General features: G+C 43.4%; 1 pseudogene; it reads left to right on the forward strand.

The window, feature by feature from the left end:
• The first annotated feature begins 5,931 nt into the window (after positions 1 to 5,931).
• On the forward strand, positions 5,932 to 6,692 carry LOC142427714 (small ribosomal subunit protein eS6-like; annotated as a pseudogene).
• The last annotated feature ends 1,477 nt before the right edge of the window (positions 6,693 to 8,169 follow it).

Raw genomic sequence — 8,169 nt, forward strand, 5'->3', positions numbered from 1 at the left:
CTTAACAACTTATGCACATTTAGCTTTGTGGCATTGATTGCAATGTCCACAATGTGAGCGCACGCTCCCTGTGTTTCTCATTTCCTTTCACCCTTCTTTCCCACCCCTTCCTTCGAAGCTTTGCCCTTTACAAATGCTGCCTTTGGATCTCCCGGGATTGGTTGTTCTAAGGCGCGCATGCCTCTCTGATGCTACAGCTTAACTTAGACGACTATCTAGCATTTGAATGAAAGTGGAGCCACAAGGGTTAGCTCCTTCCGAGCCTGAAGGGTGTCTAAGGGCCATGGTTGTGAAAGTTCATCAGTCTCTATCAACCCTAAAATCAACCCTAAAATCATGGCCTTTTCCATGATTTTAAGTTTCGTTTCACATTCCTCCCACTCTGTCCACAATCTCTCACTGTGATCCCTCTCAGAGTGCTGAGCAGTGATAGCCAGGCACCATTTAGTTAGTTCAGTCTCAGGTGTACTAAGGCTGTGGTTTGTGTGGCCTTTTGACTAATTTCTCATTTCTTTGATTTTCCTCGGTCTTTGTTGTTCCAAAGAGGGAGAAACCAAGAACAGCCCCATTAGATGGCCGCTCTCAAGCTTTTGTGACCCCAGAAATTACGCAGCACATTAGGATATTTGTGTGTGTGTGTGTGTGTGTGTGTGCTAGTGAACATTGTTTTTGGGGTCTGGTTATGTCAATTGATCCAGGGGATGTCTTAAAAGGCATGTACTTCTCAAGAGTGACCACATAACGGATCATTATAACTTATAAGAAATGGTATTCATGTACATTTTTACATGACATTTCTGCTCCTGAGAGCCTGTACAGGCCTAAGGGACTGTTAAAGCTTCAGGAAGTGTTAGAAGAGCTCAAGTGAGGAAAGGAGGCCTGATGATCACAAGGGCTGCTAGGTGACTTGGGGCTATGTGCGGTGCTGCAGAGAGGCCTTGAAGAGAACATCCTCTCTGCTTTCAGCATGCTTCTACTGCCACCTAGCCCTCGTGGGTGGAAATACCTCTAGCTGGGCAAAGGTTCCCTAATTGCTGTTTGCCCACCCAAACCCAGAACCAAAGTCACTGTCATCGAGCCTATTGAACTCAAAACGACTCTGTACTGTGTTTACAAGACAGCAGTTCTTTATAGGAGCATATCATTTCATCTTTCTCCCGAAGAGCAGCTGCTCGGGTTGAGTCACTGACTTGTGGTTAGCAGACCAATGCCTAACCCATAGCAATTGCTTCAACCACCCACCCTCCCAGCCCCACTTACTGCAGTGTTTCCCACAAAGTGCTGTCTGTGTGCTGGCCTTTTCCTCTTAGCAGATTCCCTTAGCAATTGTTTCCAAGGTCCACTGCATTTGAAGAGAACTATACAATTTTGATATCACTGAGGATTGATATCATTTAAAACTTCACAGCTCAAAATAATGGGATTTGTCATTTCAGAAGCTCTTTTGGGGTAAGAAGATACCTGATACCACTTAGTTTCCAACACTAACCTGAGCACCTCATGTCGACATGTCCATTACCCTCCTCTCTTAAAGGTCTAGGCCAAGTGATGTCTTATTCATTAAACTTCCCAAATGACCACAGTTACTTCATGCTAGGCGCTTCATGACCACCTTTTCATGTCATTCAAAGGACACGCTTTGAGGTACGATTGTTTTCATTTTATAATGAAGTAAATGGTGGCATTGTGAGATCACACCAGTAGTCCCTGACAAAGCTGGAGTTCACACAACTTGGCCTCCTACCTATTCCTAAAACCACAACAGAACTGCCTTTTCATCAAAATGCCCAGGCTCCCTCAGGAAAATGATAACTCTATTCTCCGTGGAGAATTTTGTTTTCGTATTTAGGGTCTTTTTTCACTTTCCCCTCAGATTCTTTCATAGTTCTCAACATTTTAAGCTCCATGAGTGTGGCAGTTACATAATTCCTTGTCAACTTGTGAAAGGGTGGAGTTTAGCCTGTCAATCAGGTCACAGCTTGATAACCTCATTTGGAGGCCCTAAGGAGATAAATAGCTCACAGCAGGAGGGACACAGATACACTCCCTGTGAGACATTCCTGTTGACAAGCCACATGGAGCTATGCTAATGGAAACCAGGTCCCTGGAGCTGGAGGAGCCACATGGAGCTATGATAATGGAAACCAGGTCCCTGGAGCTGAGGAGCCACATGGAGGCCCACGCCCGCACTGAGATGCTTACACTGCTGTTGGTTCCACAAGACTTTCTACCACTGGCCTGTGATCATCCTGCATTCAGACTTATTGCATGTTCTGTGTGTCTGAAGAGGAATTTATCGATTGGTGTCAGACTTATGGGCTAATATCAGACTTGTGGACTTGATCTGGACTGCACGCACCCAACTTACATAATGTTATACATCAGGGGATCATTCAATAAAAGTTTGTTCATTAATTTGTCATGAACAACATTGATTCAATTTGCACAAAAAGAAAAAAGTTCTAGGCTAGTGTTTCCTAAGGTGAGTGGCTGAGTATGCCTCATATCAGAGAATAACTGAGTTTTTAATTTATATGTACACAACTGTGTTTACAAGTGAGGACGGCCGGTGAGTTGAATGAAGGGCAAGGAACAAAAGCAGAGTAGGATTGATGACTGGGAGAGGAGATGTACATGTAGACTGTCTGTAGACCTGCCCGTCCAGGAGCAAGGAATCTTGTTTGACATTTTCTGGAAAACTGGTTAGCAGGCAGGTGCCAGAGAAGTCCGTTTGAGTGTCCTATCCTTGACCTTGAGCAGGTCAACCAGAAGAATGAAAGAAAACGATGTCACTTGTTGACTGATTCACATACAACCTTGTACACCCTAGGGTGGTGTAGGTATAACAGACTGTCTTTGCATGATACCTGTTGGTATCACCCTTCCTAATCAGAATTCCTCAGAGAGGAGGCAACATTATTCGACCTCCGGACACTGCCTCAACTTAAAAAGAGAGAGATCAGATGGTGGGAAAAGAGAAGAGCAAATCCAAGTGTGGGAAGCAAGAAATCCTGCCCAGGAGTCTGAAATAGAAGCACCATAGTCTTAATGCTTTTTAAATTGAGTGTGGGGTAAGTGGAAAATGTGGAGTGAAAAGGTAAGAAATTAAAGGTCAGTAGATGGAAGAAAAGACAAGGTAAAATAAGTTTAAGTAGAGGTGGCATTTAAGATCCTGTATAGAGGAGGTGGAAGACAGGCCAGTCAGACAGTGTAGGAGGTAGTCCTAACCACCAACACTCCCTGATTCCTGGGGGTACCTCCCTCGGTTAGCCACTGGCAGTGCATGAGGTAGGGTGTGGGGAGACAGCACATAGGTGCTAGGGAAGAGACACTGGCTTCTCAGCCAGTGGATCTTCTATCCAACATCTAACTCCACCAAATGACTCCCCCCCCCTCCGCCCCCATGGGAAGAAGGTGGAGGAAGATACTGATAAGATTCACTAATGAGTAATTACAAACAGGGTTCCTTGGAATGTTATCTTGCAAGAAGTTGGAGGAAGGATCTCATTACCAGGAGTAGAGCTTGCCCTGTGGACCCAAGATCCCTGTGCAGGAAACCTGGACCCAGAAGACAGCTATTCCATCAGAGGAGCAGCAGCAGAGCCAGAAGCCAGGGCATAAAGTGAGTGGGGGACTTCCCACCTCACAGAGCAAGTAGCCAAGCATTTTTGTGCAGGAGGTTGGCTTGCAGTGCAGGGTTCAGAGTAGGATTTGCTGACCCAGGAAGTGGAGCTGAGTGCCTTTGGGCTATGGCTTGTCAGAACCATGCATCCCCCTCTGGGCACTTAATTCAGGAAGTTGGGTGTGCTGATCCAGAAAGTGTAGTTGAGTGCCTTCCAGCTGAGGTATTGGAGTGGAATATCTCTGGACACTTAATTCAGGGAGATAAATTTGCTGACCCATGGAACTGAAACCAAATACCTTCAGGCTGAGGCTTAGTGGTATGAATATTTGTTAACAGACTTGAAAGAAATTTGTAGCATATCCTGATAAACAACATAATCCTGAGCATTTCTCACTGATGTTTTACACTTGTTAACTTCCTTAATAACCCCTTAAATCATTAATTTTGTCAAAATTGTGTGTAGTCATTGCAAGGATACTAGGACCTAGAGACCAAGTAGAAAAAATTAAGACCTTACAGGTATTTTGATGAGGGTGATCAATGGCAAAGGCCTAGGTCTACTTCAGGCCCCCAGTCACCTTCACTACCCTTTCCAAGTTTATTCGTTTGCTTTTAAATAGCCTAGACAAAATATGAGGCAAGTACTTTCCAATCCAAAGAGCTAATGTTAGGGGAAACCAAACCAAACAAGACATAATGAAGCAGAATTCATTGATTTCTAAAAATACTCAACATCAACAGACGCATAGAAGCCATCACAAATGATCAGAGGCTATGAGGTTTAGGGGATCAGCATGAATTTGGGCTTCTAGCAACTTAAGGAGTTATCAAAAGATTCCCAGATTCATGCCAACCACTAAACCTCACAGCCTCTGACCTTCTGCGATGGCTCCTATGGATCCATTGATGTTGGTATGTTCACACGTCAGTGAATTCTGGTTCACTGTTTCTTGTTTGGGGTTTGGTTTCCCCTAACATTAGCTCTTTGGATTGGAAAGTACTTGGCTCCCCAACACTAGCTCAAAGAAGCTGGATTATTTGAAGAAGTACATGGCATCAGGATTGGAGGAAGGCTTGTTAACAGCCTGCAATATGCAAATGACACAACCTTGCTTGCTGAAAGTGTGGAGGACTTGAATCATGTGCTGAGGAAGATCAACGATTGCACCCTTCAGTGTGGATTACAATTCAACATAAGGAAGACCAAAATCCTCAAAACTGGGCCAATAGGTAACATGATAAATGGAGAAAAGGATGATATAGTCAGAATAGGATGATTTTGTCTTACTTGGATCCACAATAAATACTCATGGAAGCAACAGTCAAGAGATCAAAAGATGTGTTGTATTAGCTAACTCTGCTGCACAAGACCTCTTCAGAGTATTAAAAAGGAAAGGCGCCACCTTGAGGAATAGGGTGTGCCTGACCCAAACCATATTTCCCATTGCCTCTTATGCATGTGAAAGTTGGACATTGACTAAGGAAGACATTGAATCAGAAAGACCAAAGAAGAATCAATGCATTTGAATTGTGGTGTTGGAGAAGAATGTTGCACGTACCGTGGACTGCCAAAAGGACAAATCAAACTGTCTTGGAAGAAGTACAGCCAGAATGCTCCTTAGAGGCAAGGATGGCAAGACCTTGTCTTACATACTATGGACGTATTTTCAGGAGAGACCAGTCCCTGGAGACAAGGATCATGGTTGGTAAATTGGAAGGCCAGCAAAGGAGAGGAAGGTCCTCAACAAGATGCATTGATACCGTGCTGCAACAACGAGTTCCGGCACAGAAACAATTGTGAGGATGGTGCAGAACCATGCACTGTTTCGCTCTGCTGTGCTATGGCTTGGAGCTGACTCAATGGCACTTAACAACAACAACGAGAAAATGTAAGTGCCCATAACATCATAAAAGCATCGACCATTTGTACATCAAAGTTCCCCTTCAGCATTTTTGTCACTTTGGGTCCCAAGAAGAATAGCTTATTATCCAGTAGTTTTCCACATAAAAGGAAAAGATGGTTATGTCAAATTCTTCAAGCAGTAGCATCTTTCTAAAATTTTAAGTGAATCTTTTTCAATTTAAGTAATGAGGTAAAATATTTTTCTCACAAGAAATCACTTCTTCCCCCTCAGAAAGTATTGATTAGGCAAAACAAATGCAAAAAAAAACCCACAAAAAAACCAACCCCCAAACCCAAAAGAATAAATGTTGTAATTAGCAGGAGACCTCTAAGTGACATAGAATTTCATTTCTTAAAAAATAATTCTTGCTCTTTTCCGTGGCGTCGCGGAGGCTGCTTCACCATGAAGCTGAACATCTCCTTCCCAGCCACTGGCTGCCAGAAACTCATTGAAGTGGACGATGAACGCAAGCTTCGCACCTTTTATGAGAAGCGAATGGCCACGGAGATCGCCGCGGAGGCGCTGGGCGATGAATGGAAGGGCTATGTCGTCCACATTAGCGGCGGGAATGACAAGCAATGTTTTCCCATGAAGCAAGGTGTCTTGACCCACGGCTGTGTCCGCCTGCTGCTGAGTAAGGGGCACTCCTGCTACAGACCACAGAGAACTGGGAAGAGGAAGCGCAAATCTGTCTGGGGCTGCATTGTGGATGCCAATCTGAGGGTTCTCAACTTGGTTATTGTAAAGAAAGGGAGAAAGATATCCCAGGACTGACTGACACAACTGTGCCTCGTCGCCTGGGGCCCAAAAGAGCCAGCAGAATCCGCAAACTCTTCAATCTCTCTAAAGAAGATGACGTCCGCCAGTATGTTGTGAGAAAGCCCCTGAACAAAGAGGGCAAGAAACCCAGGACCAAAGCGCCCAAGATTCAGTGTCTTGTGACTCCGCGGGTCCTGCAGCACAAGCGCCGGCGCATTGCCCTAAAGAAGCAGCGCACCAAGAAAAACAAGGAGGCCGCCTAATATGCCAAGCTTTGGGCCAAGAGAACGAAGGAGGCCAAGGAGAAGCGGCAGGAGCAGATTGCCAACCGATGGAGGCTGTCCTCGCTGAGGGCTTCTACCTCCAAGTCTGAGTCCAGTCAGAAATGAAAGAGCCTGGAATAAATAAGCTCATCTAGTAAAAAAAAAAAATTCTTCAGACAGTGAAAGATATGAAAAAAATAATAATTTACAAATTATCAAGGTTTATGAGGAAGAGGGGAACGGGGACGGAGGGGAAAAATGAGCAGCTGATGCCAGGGGCTTAAGTGAAGAGCAAATGTTTAGAGAATGATGAGGGCAATGAATGTACAAATGTGCTTTACACAATTGATGTATATATGGACTGTGATAAGAGTTGTATAAGCCCTTAATAAAATGATTTTAAAAAGAGATAAACAACCATATCTAGAAGATAGGATTAAAAGTAATTTGTTTAGCTTATAAATATATTTTCCAATAAACACATACTGTTTTACTAAAAAAAAAAACCCCACATAATTCTACCTGTATTGCTTAAGTACAGATGAGAAATCCATGATTTCTTTGTACTTTTCATTATTTTAATTGTTGTTGTTTCCTCTATTGTGGAGTGTCTATTACAGGACTCTCAATGGGAGCAGATTTTCCATCATGATAAGCTCCATCCTGTTATCAGTAAAGTGTTTTCTAGAGGTACTACTGAAAGTCATCTCATAAAAGAGAAAACATGGCTTTGAAGAGATTTGTTACCCTGATATTGTGGTAGCACCGTTGAGTTAGTTTAGTGTGCCAACCTGGCCGATAAACCCATGTGGGTTTAATTGAAGGGAAGACGGGTAAATGGTTCAGTGAGCCTCGCTGTTTTAGTTCTTGGGTTTCTTTATTTATGTTGGTCGGACCAGGGTGCAACTGCCTTAGCCAGTTCCCTGCTTTAGCTGGCAAGACTCACTTCCTGTAAGAAATCCCCAAGAGGAAGCCGCATGAACCTACCCCGATGCAACCCTGGGTGCTGAAGCACCCAGGTGGAGACTCCTGCCAGAGCTGAGATGTTTACACATTCACTGATTCTGCTTTCCTCCAACAGACTGCATCATTGCGTCTGTTTTGTGAGATGGAAGTGGACTTTATGGATTGGTGTCGGACATATGGGTTAATGAGTTAATGTTGGACTTGTGGGCTTGGGCAGCACTGAGTTGGGAATTTTTTTTATGTGCAATTAACCGTTATATAAAACTCTCTCTTATACATGAGTGTCTGTGGATTTGTTTCTCTAAAGTACCCAGACTAACACAACCAATGTAGTTGTACTTATCCTAATATTTCAGGATTCTTTTGAACAACAAAATCATACCAGAAGTGAAACCCAGGTTTGTTTTTTTTCCTATTTTTTTATAGAATCATGGCCAACCACATTTTAATAGCCATAAGAAGAAATAACATTGTTTGCAGATGGCAATTACTTTTGATGGATTTGTGATTTTGAAGTAATACAGGAAAAGGCGCATTTGAGTATGTGTGTGTGTGTGTGCATGTGTAAGAGAGAATTTTCTATCAAGAAGTATGCATCAATAAAACAGCACAGTCCAAATCAAGTCCATAAGTTCTATATTAGCCCAGAAGT

Source organism: Tenrec ecaudatus, chromosome 15 (assembly GCF_050624435.1).
Source record: "Tenrec ecaudatus isolate mTenEca1 chromosome 15, mTenEca1.hap1, whole genome shotgun sequence".
NCBI lineage: Eukaryota > Metazoa > Chordata > Mammalia > Afrosoricida > Tenrecidae > Tenrec > Tenrec ecaudatus.